Raw genomic sequence first — 27,314 nt, 5'->3', positions numbered from 1 at the left:
GTGACACCTTAACTAATATAGTCAAAGTAAGTATATGTATATTATTAAAATAGATAAATAGACAAATTAATTGACAAAATTTAAGAAGAAAATGTGAGTTGCTACAATTTAAAGTTTGAGTTTTTGTTTTAAAACTCCCTCATTAATTATACAGAGCATCGAAGAGGAAGACCCTAACTTGTTTCTCTCTCCTCACTCTCATCGTAGAATTATACAGTCGTCGTTCTCTGCTTCTAACGATGGCCGGCGAACGACACAGTCTTCGTTTGTTCGTCACTACTATAGCAGGTCAGCTGCAGTCTCAACTCTCTCCATTCTTTGGGCGATTTTCTGTTTTTAATTTTTCAAGTCGTTAAATTGTTGATTGAATGCTTGAAGTTGTAAAATTATTTAGCTAAGTTGTAATATTGTTGAGAGGGTCGTTTTTGACATTTTGGAGACTTGGGGTAAAATGATAATTGAATAAATCATTTATTTTTATAATTTTTAAATAGTTATGTATTTGTTAATTCGTAAATAATTCTATATAAATTGTTAAATACTTTCTCCATTCTTTTAATTGCAGCATTTGGACTTTTTCACTATTCACACTCCTTATTTGACCTTCTTTTGTGATTTATCCGTTAGAAAAAATATAATTAAATATTTTATTTATATAATTTTTACTTAAATAAATAACTATTAATCATAAATAAATAATAACCAATCAATAATCTATAAGTATATATTTCAATAACTATATACTTAAAGACACACTTATAAAATAAGGCGTGTTGATTCTTGGTATGATAATGCATCATTCTTTTTTTTTCCTTTTTCGTCATTCTCGTATGGAAGATATTTGTGTAAAATAGAAATGCATATACATATGAACTATTAGTAAAAAGAAAGTCTAATATAATAAAATAAAGGAAAATTTAACCACAATAAGTCGAACATTAGGTGGTCTTCCAATATTAATTTAACTTTAATAAATTCAAAAATAAGTCTAACATTGATACCTGTGACCGGTCAAATAAGTCATCAATTGACATATACCATAATTAACTATCAATTAAATTAGAATTGACTTCATTAAATACAAAATAAAGCTTAATATTAACTTTAAATACAAAAAATTAATTTTGAAATACCAAATAATTTTTTAAAAAGATTAGGGTGTCGGGTTTGGTGTGGAGGGTTGGATGGTCATAACTTCGTGCCGACTAGGGTGGGTGAGGGTTGTGTGGGTTCAATCGATCGGCTAGGGTGGGGTTTGATGGGAGATCACCGCATAAGTGGGGTTCGAGAGTAAGGGTTGGGGTTTGGGTGTGAGTTCGCCACATAAGTGGGGTTCGAGAGTAAAGGTTAAGGTTTGGTTGGGTGTTCGCTAGATTGGTTGGGATCGCCGACTAGGGTGTAAAGTCAAAACGTATCCAATAAAGGAATGGATGGAGTATTAGAGCAGCTCCAATGGTAAGCTAATTAGCAAGCTAGCTTTTTAGGCCACATAAGATTTTTAAGCTAATTTCTTTTGTAGTTACTTTTTACCCTAACAGTTAGCTACTAGCATTTTGCAAGAGAGATGAAGAATATGTCATGCATGAGTTAAAAAGATTGCAGCTTAGCCTGAGCAATTTGGAGTAAGTGCGATTATTCTAGGGTGTTGTCTCACTCTTTTGTAGTATAGTTGACTGGTGGGAGCACTGTTTTGGTAATTTTGGGGAAGAGGATATGGGTAATTTAACTTTCATGTACTCTGCTGGGCTATTTACGGCTCAAGGAACAAATGGATGATTGAGGGTGAAAATCCGAATGTTGAGCAAATTGTTGCCTATGCTTTGAAGATTAATAGGGAGGGCGCGTGAGGTGAGAAAGTTGAATAACATGGGGAATGGAGGGGGTGGAAAGAGTGTCTCGATGGGCTGGTCTCATCTGGTGTGGTTAAAATTATTATTGATGCTGGTGTTTAGGGGGAGGTGGGGACGGGGCTGGGTGCAATTTGCAGGAATAGTGAGGGGGTGGTGCTTTGGGGAGCTACGGTGCAGTGGAGTGAGAAATGGGAGACTAAGATTGTGGAGGTAAAAGCGGTATTTTGGGGCATGAAGATTGCGAGACATTAGGGTATGAGCTACATTGAGATCGAGAGTGATAATCTGGTGGTGATTGAGGCACAGAGGAAGCGTTTGTATGGCTCCAGTTCCTTTCATCTGATTATAGAGGATATTCTAGATTTTTTTTTCTTCTAATTTTACCAGTGTTCATGGTCTTTTGTAAAGCGAGGGGGTAATAATGTCGCACATGAATTGGCTCACCTTCAACCTTGGAAGTTTGGCCAACGGGTGTGGAGTGATGTAATCCCACCTCGCATCTTGGAAATTTCTTCGGTTGATATAGTATTTTAATGGCACTTGATGAATGTTTTTTTTTTAAAAAAAAAAAAAAGTATTAAAGCTGTCACTTCTAAAGTTATTCACTAATAATTTACCGTTTTACACAAATCACTAACCAACTCATACAATTTTACACTTAGTAGTCTGCAACTGCATTCAATATAAAATGTAGGTGACTATAAGTTGATGTTAAAATCGCAGAGGTAACAGTACTTATACAATTGCATAGTATAAAGGTCACGACAAAAAAGTCATCCTAACCACTTTTTTTTTAGGAAAACTCATCTTAACCACCTTTAACACATGATAACTTGTAATTGACTTATGTTACCATACTTTCTTTTCGTTTGTTGTAAACTCGGTTTAATTAATGTAATTTTAGTTGTTTTCAAAATTTTTAAGAAAAAACCATAAAAACTTACAAATAATTTATACAAGCTTTGGTGTGTGAAGATAGTATTTGAGAAATGGAAGTGTTAAATTTTAACTAATACTTGTACTTTTCAAAAATAGGTTTACTTTAAACCCTTATAAGATCCGCCCCGTCCCATAATTGGACGATCATATAAAGAAATTTTTACTTTAAACCCTTATAAGACCCGCCCTGTCCCATAATTGGACGATCGTATAAAGACCCAGCTAGGGGTGGGACTTCGGTCTGGCGGTTCGGTTTGACCTCGGTTTGAGTCGATTTCGGTTTGGAGCGGTTCGGATTGAAACGGTTTAGTTTAGCTGGCGGGTCGGTTTGGTTCGGTTTGGGTTAGTCACGGCTCGGTTTGGTTCCGGTTTATTTCTTTGCGGTTTAAATTCGGTTTGTCATAAGCGGGTCGGTTTATAAACGATTCGGATTATGTCGGTTCGGTTTGATACGGGTCGGTTTAGGGGGCGGGTTTACCCGGGTCAATGTCAGTTCGGTTTACAAACGGTTTGGATCAAGCCGGTTTGGTTTGAAATGGGTCGATTTAGGGGCGGGTTTACCCGGGTCAATATCTGTTCGGTTTATAAACGGTGCGAATCATGTCGGTTCAGTTTGAAATGGGCCGGTTTAGTGGAGGGTTTACACAGTTCAATTGGTTCGGTTTATGAACGGTTTGGATCATGTCGGTTCGGTTTATAAGCGATTTGGGTCATGAATTCATGATTGTTTTAAAGATCGCGTCATGACCATAATTTAATGAGTTGATTCTTATAATACGATAAATCGATAATTAAGAATGTACAAGTATTCAATTAGATTGATCAACAAGTGTTTTAAACTTTTAAGTTTTAATAATCAGATATGTAAATATGTTTATCGATTGTAGTACATACCAATAATTCAATGAGGCAATGATACTTATGATAGTATGATAATGATACCAACCGTACATTCGTACGATATGATATACATAATAATTAATCTATAATTACATATACATTAACAATATCGTATTGAATCAATTTCCATTTCCAAACATTGCATTTCTTATAAATTATAACTTACACGAGATTAAATGGATTCGTTATTTAGTTTGTTACTTTATTTAGATTACTAACTCAAACAACTTAATAAGTTAAATGGACGAAATCACGAAATCATGAACATGATTTAATGAGTTGATACTTATAATACGATAAATCGATAATTAAGAATGTACAAGTATTCAATTAGATTGATCAACAAGTGTTTTAAACTTTTAAGTTTTAATAATCAGATATGTAAATATGTTTATCGATATAGTACATACCAATAATTCAATGAGGCAATGATACTTATGATAGTATGATAATGATACCAACCGTACATTCGTACGATATGATATACATAATAATTAATCTATAATTACATATACATTAACAATATCGTATTGAATCAATTTCCATTTTCAAACATTGCATTTCTTATAAATTATAACTTACACGAGATTAAATGGATTCGTTATTTAGTTTGTTACTTTATTTAGATTACTAACTCAAACAACTTAATAAGTTAAATGGACGAAATCACGAAATCACTAATTAAAGTGGTGATGAAATCATTATGCAATACTAATGTACGAATAATCAAATATACAACGGTTAGATTGAATGCCCATGAAAAACAATGGTTAGATTTTCATTACTTTATTAGTTATTAGTATTATTACTTATTAAGTTATTATTAGTTTATTATATATACTGATATACAGTCACAGACTCACAGATATATATAATATACATATAGAGATGTCAGATATTGATGTGCATTAACTCATTAAGTCATTAACTATGTCGTATTGAATCAATTTCAATTTTGAAACATTTGCGTTTCTTACAATTTATAACTTATAAGTAATAAACTAATAATAATAATAATAGTAATAATAATAATTATAATAATAATAATTATAATAATAATAATAAATAATAATAATAATAATAATAATAGTAATAATAATAATTATTATAATAATATTATAATAATAGTAGTAGTAAACTAGTAATAATAATAATATTAACAAATAATTATACTAACAATAATAATAATAATAATAATAATAATCCCTCAAAATAATAATAATAATAAATAGTTAAAAAAAACGGTCAAAAAGACCTAGAAAAGCACAAAGAAAAATCTAGACCGTTAGATCTAGATGAATATTCTGGAATCTACAAAAAAAAATGAACGGTTAGATGTTGAGATTGAATATGGACGGTTAGATCAACTGAACAAGTAAAACCTAAACCTAGAAAAAAAAAAACCCACTCTATCAGCCATTCAGTCGTTTTACACTTTTACTCACTCAATCACTCTTCTATTCTCAATCTATCATAGTTTCTCTCTCTAACTTCTCAGTTTCTCACTCTTTCGTTCTGAAATTCTCAAGAATCTCAACTTCTCAACTTTTAAAAATCCTAATTAGGGTTTTTGTTTTCGTTTCATTTGTGTTTTGGATCTACAGTTCTGATTTCTCGCTTTACATTCTCGTTTTTTTGTTTTTTCAAATCTTCCTCTCCTTCAATTTGAAGGCTTCAAGCCGTCAAAAGTTCAAAACTCAAGGTAATTTTTTGTTAATTTTTGTTGTTTTCGTTTTGATTTTTTTCGTTTTTGTTTCGGTTTGTTTATTTAGGGTTTTTGTTTTCATTTCATTTTTGTTTTGGATCTAAGTTCTGATTTCTGACTTTTCCATTCTCGTTTTTTTTTTCAAATCTTCCTCTCCTTCAAGCCGTCAAACCTCAAGGTAATTTTTTGTTAATTTTTGTTGTTTTCGTTTTGATTTTTTTCGTTTTCGTTTCGGTTTTTTACTTTTTTTATTTAGGGTTTTTGTTTTCGTTTCATTTTTTGTTTTGGATTTAAAGTTCTGATTTCTGACTTTTCCATTCTCATTTTTTTTTTCAAATCTTCCTCTCCTTCAAGCTGTCAAACCTCAAGGTAATTTTTTTGTTAATTTTTTTGATTTTTTTCGTTTTCGTTTCGGTTTTTTTTTTTTATTTCAAGTTTTGATAATCTACATTCTTGATTTTTTCTTTTGATCTCCAGTTCAGGCAGTTCTCCATCTTCAAATCTCCTTCAAGCCGTCAAAGGTAATTACTTTTTCCTTTTCGTTTTTTTTAATACAGTTTTTCTGTTTTTGTATTTGATTATTGTTGTTGTTCTTGCTTGAATATAGTCGAAATATGCCTAAAATCTGTTGTTGATTGTATTTTTGTTTTTTACGGGAAAATGGTAAATTTGTGCTGTTTTGTTGTTTATTATGCTCGATTTAAAAGTAATGATGATGGGTTGTTCAGATTATGTGATTATTATTGTTGGAATACATGCATTGTTTATTTATTGGAATACTTGTGCAGTTGTGCTTCATGCTTTGGTCCATACTCCATAAAAAATGATGGTTGACCATACTGTCAATTGCATACTTGTAATAATTGGCATATTTTGTACTCAAGAATGAATTTATCCATTGAAATTCAATTGTGGGTCCTTATGCCTTACTGAAAAAAATGACTTACCAGGGAAATCATGCATGCTTAAAATGTATACTTGTATGATTGGCTTAAAGTTGGCTTAAAGTTAGTACTTAAAATGTACACATATGTCAGTCACATGAGACAATGCATGCTTAATTGCTCACTATTAGTAGAATCTGTCACTTAATTTGGTACTTATAAATGCTGTTTTTTTTTTTGTTTCAGTCATGTCTCGCGAGTATGATGAATTTGACTAAGAGAGGCAATCAAATTTTGATACTGTTAGCTCTCAAGCTGCCTCTGTCCCGGATGATGATTCTAGTAATACCGGCATTATCAATCCTTCTGTTAATAAACGTCAAAGAACCGCATGTATATGGAAGCATTACACTTTTTTTGTAAAGACGATAGGTAATAAAAAGGTAGATTATGCTCGTTGTAATTTGTGTGGCAAAGAATATAAAGCACCTGGTAAAGCGGGTACTTCAACTTGTAGAGCTCATATTAATGCATGTTTGGAAAAGCATGGTCTCCAGTCCGGTAACGAATCACAATTTGATCAAAAAACTTATTTACAAAAGTTTGCTAAAGCTATAATCTGCCATGCATATCCTTTAAATATTGTTGAGCATGAATATCTTAGGGAACTTCATGCATATTTGAATCCTAAGGTGCAGCATGTTTGTAGAAAAACTATGTTAAAGTATGTTATTGCTGAGCATGATAAATATAAATCCTTGTTGCATGAGTCTTTGGCTAATGTTTCTAGTAGAGTTAGCTTTACATGTGACTTGTGGACTGCATGTACTAACCGAGGCTATCTCACTTTGACTGCTCATTATGTTGATAACAGTTGGTCTCTTAGGTCTAAAATTTTAAATTTTAGATATTGTGGCCCTCCCCATACTGGTGTTGAGGTTGGAAAGTTTGTGTTTAAACTGATTAAAGAGTGGAACCTTCAAGGTAAGGCGTTTTCAATGACCGTTGATAATGCTCGTTCTATGGATGTTATGGTTGAATATTTGAAAAAAGAATTAATGCAATGCTCTCCTCTTCCTTGTAATGGGAAATTCTTTCATGTTCGATATTCAGCTCATGTTTTAAATCTTATTGTTCAAAGAGGTTTAAAAGAAGTTCATGAAAGTGTTGAAAAATTGCGTGAGGTTGTTAAATATATTGATGCTTCTGATTCTAGATTAACTCAATTTGAGAATGCTTTGTCTGAGTTAGACTCTGCTTTTAATGGTAAGTTATGTCTCGATGTTGTGACTCGTTGGAATTCCACTTATACAATGCTCCGAAAAGCCTTAGAAGCTAAGGATGCCTTGATTCTATATACTAGTAGGTTTTTGGGTTTTTCTTATAGACTTGATGCTGATGAATGGGATACCATTCAAAAAATTTGTGATTTCCTTCAGCCATTTAATGATATAACTGTGTTATTTTCTGGTACCGAATATCCCACTTCTAATTTGTATTTTGTTAGTGTTTTAAAAATTGAGTACGCTATTACTCAAGCCTTTAAAGACCCTAAACTTGCACCCATGGCAGCAGTTATGCTTGAGAAGTTTGAGAGTTATTGGGAGGATTATAGTTTGATACTTTCAGTTGCCATTGCTCTTGATCCTCGTTATAAGTTGTTTCGAGTGAGACATATGTTGAACTCGTTGTATAATGATGAGGCATGCGACGAAAAGATTATGATGATTAAGGAAGCTTTTTATGACCTTTATAAATTTTATTCTACTGCATCTAATACAAGCTGCAGAAATCCTGCCTCTTCAAACACAGCTCAATCTGAAAATTCTAATCGCACGTTGAGATCTCAAAATATTTTCACGGTATTTATGTTATACAATATACTCAATATTAATGGTAGTCTTCTATTTTTATTTGTAATGTCATAATTTAACTTTTAATAAAAAATCTGTTTCAGTTGCATGAGGTTGATGACGAATGTGATGATTCAACTAGATGCCCTCTGGCTGATCTTGAGGCATATTTGAATGGACCTCGTTCGCGATTAATTCAAGGGGAACATTTTGACGTTCTCAAGTACTGGGAATCTCAAGCTTTTTCTCTTCCTATTTTAGCTAATATGGCAAGGGATGTTTTGGCCATTCCTAATAAATCGATGGCCTCTGAATCTTCTTTTAGTTTGGGTGGTCGTATTTTGAACAAATATAGGGGTAAACTTTTGCCAAAGAATGTTGAGGCATTGGTTACCACCCAAAATTGGTGTCGTGGTTATCAAGCGGATGTTGAGGAAGACGTCCTCCTTATTGGTAAAGAGATTGAAGCCGAAAGTGCTTCATCTGCATAACTGGTATTTGTGTCTCATTGTGGTTTATTTTATCTTGAAAAATCGTTGCCCTTGTCATTTATTTTCAGACTTGCTGGCAGCATTTTTCAAGACTTTTAAAATCGTTGCCCTTGTCATTTATGTTGAGACTTAAATAGTTAAATGTATTTGGTACTTGCTGGCAGCATTTCTCAAGTTTTTGTTAAAACAACCATTTCTCAGTGATGTAAATCTGAGAGCAATTTTAAAAAACAAAAGCTATAATTTTGAAGTTGCTTGAGCTTGTTATGAGCTGCTACCTGCTGGTAGTGCTTTTGCCTTTTGGTTGTTGTCTCTGAGTTGTTATTGCCTATATTGTTGCCTGCATGAGCTGGTTCCTGCCTCCTGCCAGCTTGAGGTGCTGTGTTGCTGCCTTTTGTGTTAGGAATTTATGATAAGTTTTGTTGCTGCTGTTTCTTATGCTTGCTGTTTTAATTTTTCTTGAATCATCGTTTCCCTTGTCATTTATGTTGAGACTTCAATGTATATGTACTTGCTGGCAGCATTTTTCAAGTTTTAAGTTAAAACAGCCATTGCTCAGTGATGATACGATAAACGTAAATCTGAGAGCAATTTTGAAAAACAAAAATAAGTTCCTGCTGAGTCCCTTCTGCTTATATTATTCCTTGCTTCTGATAAGTTGCTGATCTGTTATTGCGTGTGCTGGTTCCTGCTTGTTGCTGCTATTTCCTCTGCTCTTGGGTGCTGTGCTGCTGCTTCAAGATTCTGCTTCAAGATTCTGCTCCCAAATCACTCACATTCTCACTCCTCCCTTCATCTTATCATGTATCATTTTTTGCAACCCTAAACTTGATGATGTTTCAGTTGATAAATCTGAAATCTAATCTGGGTAGTATTGATAGTAGTTTCATTATGTATTGGTATATGTATTGTGAATTTTAATTAATGAAAATGGTGACTTTTTTTAATTGCTTGTTGATATTACTCTAATTTTAATGCTATTTATCTGCTGGATTTGTGGTAATGTTATGAAATAATTGTGGCTACAGATTTGGGATGCCTCCGTATTTATTAAAATTCTTTTACTTAATATCTGGTTTAATTTAAGAAAAGCTAAAAAAATGTGTATTATAAACATTTTAGTCCTCCCCTTTACAAAATACTTGTATAAGAAAGTTTTATAAAGTGATAATGTGAATGATTGTACGCCTTATTGACTAGTACAGTAATATTCTAATGCTTATGCCACTTGTGTAACGCAATCTCATACATCTCCAATCTTATGTTACCTTTGAGGCTTTGAGTGTTATTGGATGATCATGAATATCTTTATGAAGGAACAATGAAGATAATTTGGGTGGACTAGCATTACTGGAATGAAAATGATACAAATGATATATCTTGTAATTAAAATAAATAAGTAATCTGAAACGATATTAATAATGCCGTTGGCCTAGATCTAGGTGATATAAACCTTTGTATAAACCTACGCCGTTTGATTAGATCTACATTTATTAACATTAATTGTATTTACTATTTAGCCATTTAGGTTGTAAATAATTCAATTTGAATTAAGCAGTTTGTAATCGGATCAGTTTAAACAGGTTGCGATTCGAAAACAGTTCGATTTTAACAGTTTAACGGGTTATGGCAGTTCAGTTTAGACGGTTAGCGGATTATAACGGTTCGGTTAATACGTGAGGTTTAAACGGTTTCAGTTCATAAACGGGTCGGTTTAAGCGGTTAGCGGGTTACAAATGGTTCGGTTTAAACGGTTTTTTTTTCGGTTTAAACGGTTTCGGTTTATAAACGGTTCGGGTCATTAACGGGTTTATAAACCATTCGGTTCGGTTTCGTTTCGGTTCAGATTTGCGCAGTTTGGTTTGTTATCGGTTTACGGTCCGTAACGGGTTGACATTCAGCGGTTCAATTCGGTTTCGGTTTGATATTGAACGGTTCAGTTCGGTTTTCGGTTTATAAACGGATCGGTCCGTGATGGTTCGGTTTGGTAACGGGCGGTTTCACGGTTCGGTTTGAAAAGTCCCACCCCTAGACCCAGCCCATTTAATTATCACAAGTGCTAAATGTAGTACAAAATAACCTAAATACAGGATTTAAAAAATGAAACTTAGATATGTTATAGACTATATTACCCTTTTTATAATCCAACTTAATTCCACTCCTTATTACTATTAAGAATCCCTTTTTCATCTCCTATGATACATTTAGGAACAAGCTTGAAAGCTTTCCTATTGTTGAATTTTTTAAGTTTGATATTTTGGCAATTATGCTAATTAGGAAATCGAAAACTTACAACAAAGAGGTGTTTTGTATTTTTAAGGTTGGAAGTTTTGAACAATGAATTTGATTTTATTGTCATACAATACAATGAAGTTGTAATTCGATCGGAAAAAAAATGAAGGGTCCCAGAAATTATAACCGGTAGGCAGTGAAGGGCCCCGAAAATTATAACCTGTAGGCAGTAAAGGGTCCCAGAAATTATAACGGGTAGGTAGTAAAAGGCCCCTGAAATTCATTCCGATAGTAAAATGAAGGTCTCGGAAATTATAGTCGTTAGTAAACTGAAGGTCTTGGAATAGTCGGTAATAGGATGAAGGTATTGATTTTTTTTTTCTACAAAATTTATCAGGGTCTTGAAAATGAAGGTCTCTAAAAATATTTTACAGAAGTTAAATTTGTCCAATAGTCATATTAAAGTTAGTGCCTTAGAAAATCGTCAAAATGACATCATCATCGTTCATCAAGCCTTACAAAGTTTGAACTGATGAATGGTTGAAGAAGACTTTGAGATTTGTTTACGACCCTTTTTGGTGGAAGGGATTTGGATGGAAAAGAAAAGAAAGGAAAGGGTTTTAATTATGTTCCCATATTTGGTTGAATTAGTAATATGAGAATTCAAAGGAAAGGAAGGGAAGTGGGAGGAAAGTTCCATTACAAATTTTTAGCTTTGCTTTCCTCTCCAAAACGGAGGAATTCAATTGGAAAGAGAAAAATAAAAGTTATCCTTTATAAGTTTTCTTTCTTTTCCCTTCATTTCCTTTGATTAACCAAATATTGGAAAATAAAAACACAACTTCCTTTTCTTAATTTTTTTTTTCCCTTCCCTTTCTTTCTCTTCTTTTCCTTTACTAATATTGAACCAAACAATATGTACAAGTAAAACGTTAGGGGTGATTAAATAGATATGGGGTGGAAAGAGGGTAGATTAAAACAAGGGTAACATTGGAAATATAAAATTCATTAAAAATTAAGTTATCCTACATTTAGGTAAAATCATACCTGCATTTAGTACCTTCCTTGATTATTAGACGGATCTAACTCATTAATAATTGTGGTGGGTCATGACTTTTAATAGGGCTCCAAGGCGTCCAACCCATTGAATTGCTCTCTGTCAGATCTTGCGCACTCAACGTTCTCCATTGAAGCGCAGTTGACATTCTCCATTGAATCTAGTTCTTGTATCCCCCATTGAAGCAGCTTCTGAGGTAAGTTGTTTATATTTGTTATCATCATTTCAATTTCACAATCTAATGGTTCGAAAATCTGAACTACTGGTTCTAAATTCTAAGATTATGAAACCATCATAACCAAAAGAAAAGAAAATTATGAGCCTAATTTGATTATTGAATCAAATATCCCTAAAATTATGAGATAATTGAATCAACTATCCCTAAAATTATGAGATAATTGAATCAAATTTGGTTGCTAATGTATTGCACAACCCTTTGATGTTAGGATTCAACTATGAAATTAGAGCTCTTTTCCCTGGGCCCAGGGCTGCCCCCCTCCTGCCCTGCCTCAGGGACGGGCCTGATTGTTATTGAAGCTGTGAAATTGTTCATTGTTGATTGAAGTTGTTAATTTATTGATTAAAGTTGTAAATTTGTTGATTGAGGATTTGAAGTTGTGAAATAGTTGATTGAAATTGTAAAACTGTTAATTACTTGATGGGTAAATCACATGAAACTGTAAATGTTAATTTATTGAGTGAAGTTTTTAAATTGTTATTTAATTAATGGGTAATGGTGTGAAACTATGAATGTTAATATGTATATTTTGACGTTGTATCCATTAGGAGATGAAAGACCGCTTAGAATATTTTTGGAAAGATCGTGTGTCAAAATCATAAAATTCATCTTTGTTCCTCTTCAAATTTCTATTCCAGTTGATCAACCGCCTCAAAATGTATTTTAAAATTTGGACATGTATTGTGCACACCTGAGTTATTTATTTAAAGTATGATATGTGATTCATTATGCGTTTAGTGATTCCAAATCCATAAGGACAAATTCCTGGATACGGATCTGATTTTTCATTCAAGGTTCAAGAGGATTTCACTAGATTTTCTCCATTTAATTAATTATGCTCATTGCAAACTGATTATTTGATTGTGCTCATTTTATATTCTTTAGTTGAATTTCTTGATTACGCCCATTCTTCTATATTTCTTGATTAGTAATTCCATTTTATCGGTTAGATTTTAGATGTTAAAAAATTGAATTTTTTCATGCTTTATATAGAAAATGAGTAATCAGTTTACATGGTTGAGTATAGTTTTATATTTTTGCAATGTTTGTTGGATCGGTCAATTCTATGATCCAATTTCACAACTCTTCCCATCTAAAGTAGAATTTTGATTCTGGTAACCTTGTATGTATATGTTTCATATGAATTGGTGTTTGATTTGAAGGTTGTGTAATGGATAAGTTAATGAGCCTGCTGCATAAGTTACTTGGGTTTCTGATTCGGATGTTGTGATATGACTGATGCAACAGATCGAATGGCAAAAGGTCTGATATGGGCAACAACGGAGGATTTAATGAGGAATAAGGGTCGAGTTCTATCTTTGTACAGACAAATATTGCGGAGTCTTAATTCTCCAGACTTACCGCTGCCCTTTGCAGCAAGAATGGCCAAGAAAGCTGAGGTTCGTGCTATCTTCATGCTGGGATCTGAAGAGAGGTCTCTACACAATGTTGCTGACCTCATTGATGCTGCAGAGTACTCGTTATCTCTCTTGAACAAAGGCGAAATCCCTAAACACATCCAATGAATACTTGAGAAAATGTACGTCTTCTCTTAAAAACCAAACAACCTGCTGCCTGTAGCTAATCTTTTGTAGTTTCTTGTATGTGAATCTACGTATGCACTTGTCTTTTCGAGTTTATATTGCATGCTTCATTAAATTTTTGGTACTTTGATTAATGAAAAGTTTGCCCAGCTTTTGCTTACTTTGTAAATAACATATCCCTAGGAGAATGGTGTTTTAAAATCTGATGCTTGGGTTGATAGTGATATTGTGCTGGTGAAGCGAGGAGAGGAATGTTGGAGAAGTTCATGCTAAGAAAAAGAAATAAGTAAAATCTAAAGGAACGAAGAACCTTAATGGTAATGTTGTTTATGTTAATTTTCTTTTTTCAAAATCATCATGATAATACTGAGAAGGGTGTGTCTATCAAGAACAAGAGAGTGAAGAATGAAATTGAGGATATGGAAGATAGTTTGTTATGTAAAGAATATTTGAGGTGTACACCGCATAGTAGCCATTTGCATGCAGTTAGTGGTAGAGAAGATAAGAGCTTTGGCAATGAGCAGGTGCAGAAAAAGAAAAGAGAAATAAAACTGAAAAAATAAACATGCTGGTTTTCCTGGTGTAGATGATACTGTTGGTGATGATGGATTCCCTGATGTAGATGATACTATTGGCGGTACTAGTTTTATTGAATTTGAACTAATCATGAGTACTGAGAAAGTTGAACTTTTGGTGATTGAGAAGTAAAAAATGAAAAAGGTTGGGGAGGTTTCGTCCAATTCATTTAAAAAACTTTTGGTGGTCTAAATGACAGCCATGTCAATGCAATCAGTGATGCAGAAGGCAGCAGGATTGAATGCTGTAAAAGGAGGAAGAATCTGTTGGATCTAATATGAAAGGAGAAACTACTGTTTTATAAACGCGGGATATGTATGTATTGGTCATGCTGGTTTGTTTGAATATCAAATGTGTGTAATGAGGTTATTGAAAACATACAGTCTGTGAAGAAGAAGAAGAGAAAAAGAAGGGTTATTCAGGAGCTGGAATTATTAATGAAGAGCTTGTGAAAACTGATATTGCTTCAATTAGTGATACTAAATAAAAAAGCAGGGATATAAGCAGAGAAAAGGAGAGATTTGCTAGATCTAATACTGTTAAAGATGGCTAGGATGAGAGAAAGTAACTCATTGATCCTTCTGACATAGAAAATAAAGCGAGGGTAATGTTGTAGTCTTTAGGACGATAATTTTTGTTATGTAATTTGCGTCTCTGTTGGAGGGTGCTTTGTCGAGAAAATTGATGGATTCTTCATATATGTAAGTGGAGGTCATTTATCTTTGTGATCCTGTTTGTTTGCTTGCTTGTTATAAGTGTGTTTTTCTTTCTTTGTTGACCCCAGTTGGTATTTTAAGAATTCGTGATCATCTGATTCAGGCCTTACTTCCATATGCTATGATTAAAGCTTGATTAGTTACATGATATGCTTCTAATCTCTTAAGATGATATGTTACAAACCTCATTTTACATAAATGAAATGTGATGCTAGTTGCTGATAAGGCCATAGAGGATTAGTGGTGGGATGCTTGGAATCTGGAAACCTTCACTGTTTGATGGTGTGGGAGAAACTATTTGTCTGCAAATTGAACTTCGAGATGATCGTCATTGAAATCTGTAAACACTGCCATGTTGTACAGAATTTTGTAATATCTTTTAGACGGCCACATGATAATGATCCTTTGGATACATACATACTCTAATAAAATGGCCTTCATGTTGCTGGTCTGCTTACCCAAAAGTCAAACTTCAATTATAGAGGCTTTGTGCTCCTTTGCTGCATTGAGCTTATTCAGTTTGAACCTTCTAGCTCCATTTTCTGCCTTCTACCATCTCTCTTATATGACAGAATATGAGTGTGAAATTTAATTGCGTTTCTGGCAGATTCATCTAGTTTATTCTGAGTTGCCTGCTGCATGAGAGAGAAGTTTGTAAGTGCAGTGTGTAAAATCTGACGATTTGTAACTAGATATGCAATGTGGTGTACTGGTTGGTTGAGGGATCACATGATGTTTAAGCTTTCCGTATCTGCATCGGCCCTGTCTGTGTTTTAGTTCTCGTAACTAGCCATGTAGGTGTCGTGCTAGATTGTTTGCTTCGACCTTATACACCTGAACAAATTAGTCTTTGTAAGGATCATATCTTAGCCTGTAATTCTGATGTTATTTGAACTGTAACTATCTTCTGCTCTGGTCGAGGTGTTCCATATTTGCTAGATCATGTTTTAAACCATTGAAAAGCCATTAAAGTACAAGATTCTATTTGCATTACAATCTTTCAAGTACAGTCTAGAGCTGAACTCGTCCAACACATAAACTAGTAGACTCCATTATTACTCGTAATATATTACTCGTATCATACAACTTCGTATTAATTATTGGGACCTCTTATGGACCATCTTGTTACAACAAACTAACAAAGCCAGTTCAGTTGATAGTAGGAGACAAACTACCGACACAAACAATATTGCATGCGGTGCAGTATCACGGGTTAAAACAAACCATCACAATTTGTCTCATTTCTCCATCTAGAAACTCTCTCACGTCCCACAGGATCTTACTCTTGATATCCTATCATCCTTAAAATATGTATTTTTGCTATATTTATATTACAAAGGAACTTTCTACAAATCAATAAAAATAGATCAAATCCATGATTAATGTAGTGTTACTGTGTTAGTATTATGATGCCTCTCTAATTATAATTCAAGTACTATTGTAATAGTACAGAGTATAAACTACTTCTTCCTTCCCTTAGTGGTCTCTATTCTATTTTTGAGTAGCCAAAATTAGTGGCCTATTTTTATTTAAAAAGTGTACATTTTGATAAAATTACACTTTTTTTGATTTGTTATCATCAATTTTTTTTATGTACTTTTGACATCATTTTTTAACACTTTTTTTTTTTTTTTTCTCTCCCTCTCTCTTCAATGATAACCAATTACTTTTTTTTTTCCCTCTATATCTCTCACTAACCCCATTTGCATATTTGTACTCCCAATCATTAGTTTAAGGAATTTACAACTTTCTTAATTCTCGTGAAAAAAACCAAATAGACCACTAAATAAGGGATGAATAGAGTATTGTATAAGTGGAGTTTGTTGGAGAATTAAAAATTATACAAAGTGTAAGTGGAGTTTGTTGGAGAATAAAAAATTATACAAAATAGAAAATAGATTTTTTTTTTAAAGTAAAGGATGTGATAGGAGATAAATAATATTAATTAAAAAACAGGTGGAGTTTGGACATGTGAGGAGAAATATATAATTAAAATAAGACTTGTCTTTTTTTTTTTTTTATTGTTTTATTTTTTATTTTAGGAAAAGAGAGATGTCTTAAAGAGGAAATAATGCACTTAAATTGAAACGATTAATTAAAAAAAGTGATGTATTAAAAAAAAAAAAACAGGAGTAAGTATTCTTTTTTAGAGAGAGTATCAACCTAGAAGGCTAGAACTCTGCAGAACTCTTAGATTCAAACATAATTATCATTTATGAACATTGAATGACTACATAACGACAATTAAATGGAATTTCACTAAACTAAACATCCATTAGATGAACATGCATGCAAATATCAATAATGACTTAATGTGTGGACAAATATAGTAACGTAGGGAATGACATACAATAATACACTAGATCGAATTATTTCTTACACTTTAAATAATTGATTAATTGGTATATAAGTAACCAACTTAGCTTGTTCATATGTATCCCACAAACTTAATAACACCATCAAAGCTTAGCTTAAGATAAAATTCCTTGATAAATAATGGGTGCCGAACCACAAAGGCTTCGTGTAGTCCTCTTTCCGCTTATGGCTGCTGGTCATATGCTCCCAATCATTGACATCGCGAAGCTGTTTGCAGCCAACCATGTCAAAACTATCATCATCACAACCACTCTCAACGCACCAACTATTATTAAAGCACTTCAATCGAGGGCCTACAAAAATGTCGGTCTTCCATTAATTGATGTTGAAATTGTACCATTTCCATATAAGGAAGGTGTCATTCCGGAGGGAATAGAGAATTGCGGCCAAATAACTTCTGATGAATTATTTATCAAATTTTTCAAGGCCACTGACTTGCTACAAGAATCACTTGAGCAAGTCATGGAGAAATACAAGCCTAATTGCCTAGTCGCGGATATGATGTACCCTTTTGCAACTGATGTTGCAGCCAAATTTAACGTGCCAAGGTTGGTGTTTCATGGAACTAGCTACTTTGCACAATGTGTGGGGCACGCGATGATGAAATACGAGCCTCAGAAATTAGTCTCATCTGAAGATGAGGAATTCGTCATCCCTGAAATTCCTCATGAAATAATACTTACAAGATCTCAACTAAGTCCTATTATGAATGGGCACGTAAAAGATAGGACCACGGAAGAATGGATGGAAATACTAGGTCGTGTTATGGAGGCTGAAGAGAGGAGCTATGGAATCATTATGAATAGCTTTTATGAGCTCGAGCCTGATTATGCAAATTATTATACAAAGGTTATGGGTAGGAGGGCATGGCATATAGGTCCTGTGTCACTATGTAACCGCGAAAAAGAAGCTAAGTTCCAAAAGGGGACCATTCCTCAATTGATGAGCGTGAGTGCTTAAAGTGGCTTGATTCGAAGCAGCCTAATTCGGTTGTTTACATTTGCTTTGGTAGCATAGCCAAAGTCTCAACATTGCAACTCCAAGAGATTGCGATGGGCCTAGAAGCTTCCGAGCAAGATTTTATATGGGTGGTGAGGAAATGCAATGACAATGAGGAGGTGAAAATTGAAGATTGGTTACCAAATGAATTTGAAAAAAGGATTGGAAGGAAAAGGACTGATTATAAGGGGATGGGCACCTCAAATGCTAATTTTGGACCACGGAGCTATAGGAGCATTCGTGACACATTGTGGGTGGAACTCGACATTAGAAGGCATATCATGTGGGGTTCCTATGGTAACTTGGCTGGTCTTTGCTGAGCAATTTTTCAATGAAAAGTTGGTGACTCAGGTTTTGAGGACCGGGGTTTCGATTGGAGCTAAGAACTTCTATAAAATAGTGGAGAATGTAAAATCGGAAGATGTAAAGAAAGCTATAAGAAGAGTAATGGTGGGTGAAAAGGCCTTGGAGATAAGAAGCAGGGCAAAGAAGTTGAAAGGATTAGCAAGGAAGGCTGTTGAAGATGGTGGTTCATCATATTGTAGTATGAATTCCTTAATACAAGAATTGAGCTTCGGTGTACGGGATGGGGCTATTAGTCACACGCATGCAATAAATCGGTTGACAAATTAAGTTGTATGAGCTCATCGATTTATCTTAATAGAGCCAACTTATATATTTTACATTGAAATCATTAGTATGAATAACGGGTCTTCTTGTGCACTTGCTTAAGATATTACGAGTAGTTTTTATACTCTTCGATTTATTCTTAAATGCATCAAATTCCTAAAAGTTGCCGTTGTTTTTAAGTGCATGTATGAATGGATAAAATTAATCTTTAATATGAGATTGAAAACACTAGTCACTTAAAATGGCTGTATTTTTAATGTATCCATTGAAATAGCTTACACGAAGTAGTATTTGATGTTGAAAAATTCGAGGTAGGTTTTAGGTATCATATGAAGAGTATTTCCTCCGAAATGTATTTAGATCAGACATGAAATTTTGACCGTAATTAATTGAATAAAATTAATTGCTCATTTGACAAATGAGTAAAAAATTAATTGCTCATTTTGACAAATTATTTGGTCATTTGACAAATTAGTAAAGAATAAATATTAAATTTTGACAAAATGAGCAAGAATTATTTGCTCATTTGACAAATAAGCATTAAATAGTTTGCTCATTTGATAAATGAGCAAAGAATTGTTTTGCAATTATATAACCTGTAATTATTTGCAAATATCAATGAAAATGATCAACTTTTAGAAAATGTTTACCATTGCAAAACATACCAAAGGTTATAAGAACAAGATTAACACAGACACATTTATGCCATTGAGAACATCATAAAAACTAATACTAATACTGTTCTATATGTAAATCCTAAGAACATTATAACAATTGCCTGACCTCCTAATCTGCCCTCCTTCCCTATTTTTCCTTTACTCTTAGTAGCAACTGATTTGAATCTCTTCTGCTTGTTTTCTAACTTTATAGATGCAATGAGCTTCTCAGACTTTACAGCCACTATAGCCCTTGATGAACCAACATCGGCAACACACTCCTTTTCAATAGAGTTCTTGCTCATACAAAATCATTAAAAAAAAAGTAAAATATCACATAGATTTTTTTTGGAGGTGTAGTGAAGAGGATACTTTAGGGGAGGGTCTGAGGTATGTTATGATAGAGAAGTATAGGCTGATAAATTATCTAATGAATAGTTGTCAAATGAGCAATCAATTTTTTGCTCATTTAGCAAATGAGCAAATAGTTAGTTGTTCATTTGTTAAATGAGCAAATACTTAGTTGCTAATTTAACAAATGAGCAAAAGCATTAGTTTGCTCATTTGTCAAATGAGCAAATACTTAGTTGCTCATTTGTAAAATAAGCAAACATTTCTTTGATCATTTGGGAAATGAGCAATCAGTTTTTTGCTCATTTAGCAAATGAGCAAATAGTTAGTTACTCATTTGTCAAATAAGCAAATACTTAATTGTTAATTCAACAAATGATTGCAACTCCTAACAGAACATACATTTCATCAAATATGCAATACAAAATCAAAAACCTGATATTTCATAAGTAAGCAACAAAACATAAAATGAGCAAGTTTTATCAAAACAATAACTATTATACTGACCAAGAAAACATAAAATGAGCAAATAAGAAAACACGTACATTTTAAATTCCAAAGGTACAGCCGTAGAATCTTTAGCATTGGTAGAATCAATAGCATAAGTAGAATCCATAGCAACCGAATAATCAATAGCACAACAGTTCTACAATTATTAAAAGAAAAAAAAAAATCCAAAAAAAATGTAAGCTAACTAAAACAAAGGAAAATCAACGTGAAATCAAGTTAATAATTAGGCAAATAAAACTAAAATCAAACTAAAGTACCTGCTACTTGTTTAAAATCTGAATAAAATTTCACGCTGTAGCTTTATCATGATCTCAAGAGCCGAAACAATATCATCATGGATGTAGTAAAAACGGTGGAGTATGATGTCAACCAACCTCGAGCTCGTATATCCTGTCCATCATTGTAAATCAAGGAATCAGATATATACCTTTAATTTAAATTTTTACACCTTAAAAATTTCAGGAAATAATTATTCGGCAAAGTTGGGATGAGGGTCATGTCAGGGACATTAGATTCATATAAAAGTTACTACATTTAATTAAGCAGTTTCAAAGTGAATAGAGTGAAGACAATATGATAATATGGGCTATTTAAAGTGAAATAAGGTAATAGCTGGAAAACGACACAATATCATATCAGGGGCACACCTCTAGGCTTTAATGTATCTGAAAGTTGAATTTTAGAAATGAGGAAGAAGAGAATACAGGGAGAATGAAGATGATCATAATTTGATGTGATTTGATAAAAAGAAAGGTGGCTACAATCCTTAACCTTCATGTGGCTCCGGACAGAAAACAAAGCAAGTAAAATAACTCCCCATAATTTTTTGATTATACCTTCTCCAACTGATCTCATCTATATTTTTTGATTGCCACTTTCCTCACCTCTCTCTCTACGCTAATCCTAACCAACTAATATTGTCATAACAAACTACTAATAGACCAAACCCCTAGAGTACGTCTTAGACTAAACATTACTCCTGAGAAAAAAGCCCTTTCATATTCCAAGTGAAACCATAATTTTTAAGGATAGATAGACCAATACTATTCATACAATAGTCACAAGAGTCACCCGCATTCTATTTGGCACGTTGAATCCTATGCATAAAAAGTGTGTCGCAATATTGTTTCCCTTAGCAAAGACAATTCATTACAAGAATTAACCTGAGAGAATGACAAACCATACCAAATTCCTCAACCTTATGCCTCCAAGTTTATTGGAATTGAACATATATGAACATAATATGAACACAAGCTTATGTTCAGAAAGTCTTACAGATATAGAGGTTACAAATGAGCTTGCAAGGACACTTGGCTACCTTAGTTTGTCAAGAATTTTCTAATTTCTGCTGTCAGAGAACAATAAAATTTAGGTCGATTTGCTGAAAGAACTTAATCAGGAAGCAGACAACTTTAACAATTTAGATCGAGTTGTTGAAACAATTATGCCATGTTCTCAGAATACATGTATGACAACGAAATCAAACACAAAAATTTCAGAAAATTGACGAAGAAATTGAAAAAATCTAACACAAACTGATAAAATTAAGTTGAAATAATCGAGCACAAACTGATACAATTAAGCAGAAAATTAAACACAATTGAAGAAATTAAGTTAAAAAATCAAACAAAAATCAAGGTAAAAACACAAATAAAAAAAAAAACTCAAATAAAACTAAAATCAACTTAATAATTATTCAAGTAAACCTATAATCAAACTAAAATCAATGTAATAGCACAAATAAGCAATGATATCTAGGTTTCCAAAAAAACGAAAAAATGTAAGATAACGAAAATAAAGCAAAAATAAAACTAAAATCAACTTAATAACTATTCAAAACAACAAAAATCAAAGTAAAATCAACGAAAATCACCTTGATGAAGAATCAATGAAGTTTGAAGAAGAATTGATGAAGAATCATAGCAGAGAGAAAGAGAGCAGAGAACAGAGAAATTGAAGGAGGAGAGAGAAAATAGCGTGTTAAAATGAAGGAGGAGAGAGAAAACGCTGGAATTTTATTTTTGAAATTATGTTTGACCGGAATAAATGGTAGCCGTTGGATGCAATTGATCTAACGGTTGTAATATGTCCTCACATATAATAGGTTCTCACATAAGGGATGTGTTGTCACATGATCCCATATATATATATATATATATATATATATATATATTTATTAAATAATTAATCAAACAGTTAAAAAATATTAATTCTTGAAGTAGTAACACATCAAAAACCAAGTTACTAGATTTAGTACTTCAAGAATTAATTTTTATACAGGCGACTGTATATTCCATAATTCAAGTCAAGGAATTGAATATTTAAATCAATTGTTATACAAGCAATTGTTTAACCTAAGTTTTATGTAATTTCCTTAATGTTTATCTCTGCATGAAACTAATTAAAAAAATATAATACGGCGATTTTACCAAATGCCACTGAATTTTTCAAAAATTTACCAAATTTCATGAAGTTTTCACAAATTCATCAAATGCCACCAAACTTTTGAAAAATTCACAGAATTCCATTAATGACTAACGGTCTTTACCTCCATTAGCCATTATGATTAAATTATGACACGTGTCATAATATGATTGGTTCATTTCAATTGTTTATTTTATAATTAATAAAAAATCATTTTTCTCGATTTTCGTGACAAAAATTGATCGGGTAAGGTTTTGGGGACTCATTAAAATCTTTTATGGATTCAAATTAAGCTCAAATTGACAAAAAAATAACATAAATGCCCTGTTTTGCCAGTTGAAAAATATCTCTATTAGCGTGTCGTTATTTTTTAACCATGAAAATTGATTGGGTAAGGTTTTGAGGGTCATTTTGACCCTTTAAAGATCTAATTTAAGCTCATATTTGGCAAAAAAAAAAATAACGTAAATGCCCTATTTTGCAATTTTTACGATAAAAAATTACGATCTTAACACGCAAAACTAGGCATTTATATTATTATTTTTTGCTAATTTCGAGCTTATTTTGGACCCATAAAGGGCCCAAATGACTGCCAAAACCTTACCTAAACAATTTAAATATTTGAAAAACGATACGCAAATTGAGATATTTCTCAGCACAACAAACAAGGCATTTACGTTATTTTTTTGCCAATTTCAAGCTTAATTTGAGGCCATAAAGGTTCAAAATGACCCCCTAAACCTTACCCGATCAATTTTCGCGGTTTAAAAATAACGACACGCTAATTGAGATATTTTTCAACACACAAAACGGGACATTTATGTTATTTTTTTGCAATTCTGAGCTTAATTTGAATCCATAAAAGGTCAGAATGACCCTCAAAACCTTACCTGTTTAATTTTCATGGTTAAAAAATAACGATACACTAATTGATATTTTTTCGACACACAAAACAGAGCATTTACGCTATTTTTTTTTGCCAATGTCGAGCTTAATTTGATTCCGTAAAGGCTCAGAATGACCCCCAAATCTTTACCCGAGCAATTTTCATCATGAAAATCGAGAAAAAAAAATGTTATTTTTATTAATTAAAATAATTTATTAGAATGAACCAATCATATCATGTCACGTGTCATGATTTAATCCTAATGACTAACGGAGTTAAGGGCCAATAGTCATTAATGGCAATCGGTGAATTTTTTAAAATTCGGTAGCATTTGGTGAATTTGTGAAAATTTCATGACATTCGGTGATTTTTGTAAAAAAAAGTGGCATTTGATGAAATCGCCGAATATAATAAAAATGAAATAATGATGTTTAGAGTAAAAAAAAACAAATAACAAACGGTTACCCACAATTCATGTTGCTAAATACAAAATACTCCCTTGTGTTACCAAAATTTATATAAATTAACCGTAGTTTCATATACTATGGTTTATTGCTTTGGCGGATACCGTGGTTTATTGTTTCGTTACTAATCTAAACAAAAAAATGGCAAATCAATAATATCGTGGAAAACTAAAACATAAAAAATGTTTAACAAGTTTCGAACCCGAGACATATGGCATGCAATAAGTTATGTGTGTAAGCATCTGTAACACATATTAAGGAATATTCACTACACAAATAATTTGTGAAATATATCTATAATACTATGTCGTGGCCTTAATTTTTAAACCAAAATAATTGAAAATGGATACTAACCCCACAATTGTTGTTACTATGGAGACAATAAACTTATCAAATAAGACACGTATGATGCAACAATTCTAATCTAATTATTTGTCTATAAATAATAATAATAATAGTAATTTATTTATTTATTTCGTTCCTACATATGTTCTCTTAATACATATATCCATCCAAAAGGTACAAAATAAAACACATTCCTTTGGAATACATACAACTATCTACTTACTACATAATCAGTGGCGGATTCAGAAAAAATATTTAACGTGGTCAAAATACATTTGATAAATTTTAATGGGGTCATTTGATCAAAATACAAGTATTTTTTATAGGAAAAAAATTTAATTTTATAGGAATTTTTTTGTTTTTCATGTTCAAGTGGGGTCAAGGGACCTCACTCAAACATATATGCAACTGCCACTGTACAGAATATGCTCATGTTTCTAGTATTCGAATCAAGTGCAGTTATGTTTACTTTATGCACTTAGAGTGTACAAGTGCTCATGTTTTTAGGGGTTTTGTCCCTCTCCTTCACCTAAAAATAAAAAGCAGGTGTACTAATGTTTACTTTATGCACTTGAGGGTACGCATAAGTCAAATAATTGAGAGATTAAAAACCTAATAACAAATGGTTACCCACAATTATTATTTGCGTAATACAAAATACTCCTTTATATTAACAGCTAATTTAATTACATAATTTTTTGTGACTAGCTGGAAAAAATTTAAGTTCGTGATTAAATAAATAATGGTTACTCACAATTATTATTTCGAGGATGGATTGAGATTGATCATGCGATTTCTGTAATCACTTTATGAAAATATTTTGAAATTTAATATGAATGTAAAATTCAAACATAGCAAAAAGCACAAAATTACAATTAAATAACATACAAAGTTCTTGTGACACTCAATTGCCATTTAGTTGAATGAACTTACTATTCACAATATTTTGACTACTTTAATTGCATATTATCTTCGTTTCATATTATGTGCAACATTCGCAAAATCAAGTTGATACAAAATAAGTTTATTTCTCTTTCCATTTAATAAATACAAACAAATATTGTTTACGTTTCCATGTATTTATTTTTACTCAACGTGATATGAATTGAAGTTAGTAAATAAAAAACATACGTATTATATCATAGAAAACATGATTACATGTAGTTCTACCGCATCAATGAACATTCAATATATACATCTTGAACAACTGCTTAAATGATCGTCTCAAAATGAAATTATACACATAATATAATGGACTTTCACTATACACATAACCAGTCGTATTTTAGAGGAGGACGCTAGGGGTGTGGCTTTACCGTGCCTAGTCCCTCCGTTGCTTAGGTTTCTTTAGTTTGGTTTGTTTTTTGCTTTTTTTGTTTGAACTTGTTTGTTTTTAGCTCTGCTCTTTGGTTTTCTTTTAACCTCAATTGAATCAAAAAATATATATATACACATAACGAAGACGGTTATAAGTACTAACGATCAAAATAACGTTCCAAATTAAATTTTATACATAGAAATTGAAATGTATTGTGTTAAAACCAAGTTTTATAAGGATTAATTTATACTAGATTATTTGTTTATGTTACTATATTTTCACTAGCTAGTTGTTACTAATGTATGTGAAAAATTATAAAATGTCATATTAAAGGACTACGGGAAAAGAAGTAGCAATTATGGTTTAGTTTAGATTTGTAATTGATTAAAAAAAAATTAGTAACTATTTATCAGTAGTCAAAGCAAGCTATTAATATTTAGCAATAACAAATATTTATTGTTCACTTCGATGTCGGTATTGATCATCTTATTGTTTTCCAGTTTTTGTTACTAATTAATTACGAAATTACAACGTTTGACTTATCTTGTCGTCATCTTGCCTGAAAATCTACATTTCAGTCATTTTTTATGTTTGAATGTTACCCTTTATTGACGTTTTTTTGTCCTTTGAATCAAGAATATAGAATATGTTTTAATTCAGAATTTATCTTTCACTATTCAGATTAAAATTTCTCCATTGAATTTGAATTTTAATGGATACAACAAACATTGGCCTGGGACTGGATGAAAGGAAAGACGAAAACTAACCAAGCCACAATAAAACTAATAAATTAACCTTTAGTTTTTGTTCAAGACCAGATTCAATTGTTATTTGGAACGTAAATTTTGTTGATTAAACACAAACAAAACTTGAATTATTCGAACTGAACATTGAGAAGAACGATGAACAAAGTATTTGCAAACCAGAAAAAGTAAATAAAGTATCAAAGAAGGACGCTGAACAAGAAGAAGAATGCTGAACAACATCTAGGCGAAAAAGTTGAACCAAAAAAAAAAAAAAAATTATGTTTGTTTTTCTGGAGAAAATATCAAGCAAAAAAGATGAACAAAAATGTGATGGTTACAAGAAACAACCATCCACTCCCATAAAAAAATATGGTAGTAATACAATACAACCCCAAATAAAAAACTTATGATATGTTGGTGATGTTCCTTTCTTCACTCCAATAAAAAAGCAAACAATTTATAAAAAGAAGGATAATTTGTAAATAACCATTCAAAAATGGGTTTATTTTAAAAATAACCACCCATTTAATATTTATTTTTATTTAATCACCCCTTAAATTAAATAATCGCACAGATCACCACCCATTTCTAATTTCTAGTGAAAATTCCGTCAGTGGGCCCCAC

At 32.3% G+C, this 27,314-nt stretch overlaps 1 long non-coding RNA gene and 1 pseudogene across 1 annotated transcript; both read left to right on the top strand.

Annotated features, from left to right (window-relative positions):
* The first annotated feature begins 11,919 nt into the window (after positions 1–11,919).
* Positions 11,920–16,087, top strand: LOC110686025. Its single transcript, XR_002504139.1, has 3 exons — positions 11,920–12,107; positions 13,398–13,689; positions 15,201–16,087. It is a non-coding gene; the product is annotated as an uncharacterized LOC110686025 (long non-coding RNA).
* A 524-nt stretch (positions 16,088–16,611) lies between these two features.
* LOC110686024 lies at positions 16,612–19,178 on the top strand (annotated as a pseudogene).
* The last annotated feature ends 8,136 nt before the right edge of the window (positions 19,179–27,314 follow it).

Source organism: Chenopodium quinoa, unplaced genomic scaffold (genome assembly GCF_001683475.1).
Source record: "Chenopodium quinoa cultivar QQ74 unplaced genomic scaffold, ASM168347v1, whole genome shotgun sequence".
Classification (NCBI taxonomy): Eukaryota; Viridiplantae; Streptophyta; class Magnoliopsida; order Caryophyllales; family Amaranthaceae; genus Chenopodium; species Chenopodium quinoa.
The sequence above is the reverse complement of the archived record's forward strand: the minus strand, read 5'-3'. Positions and strand labels throughout refer to the sequence as shown.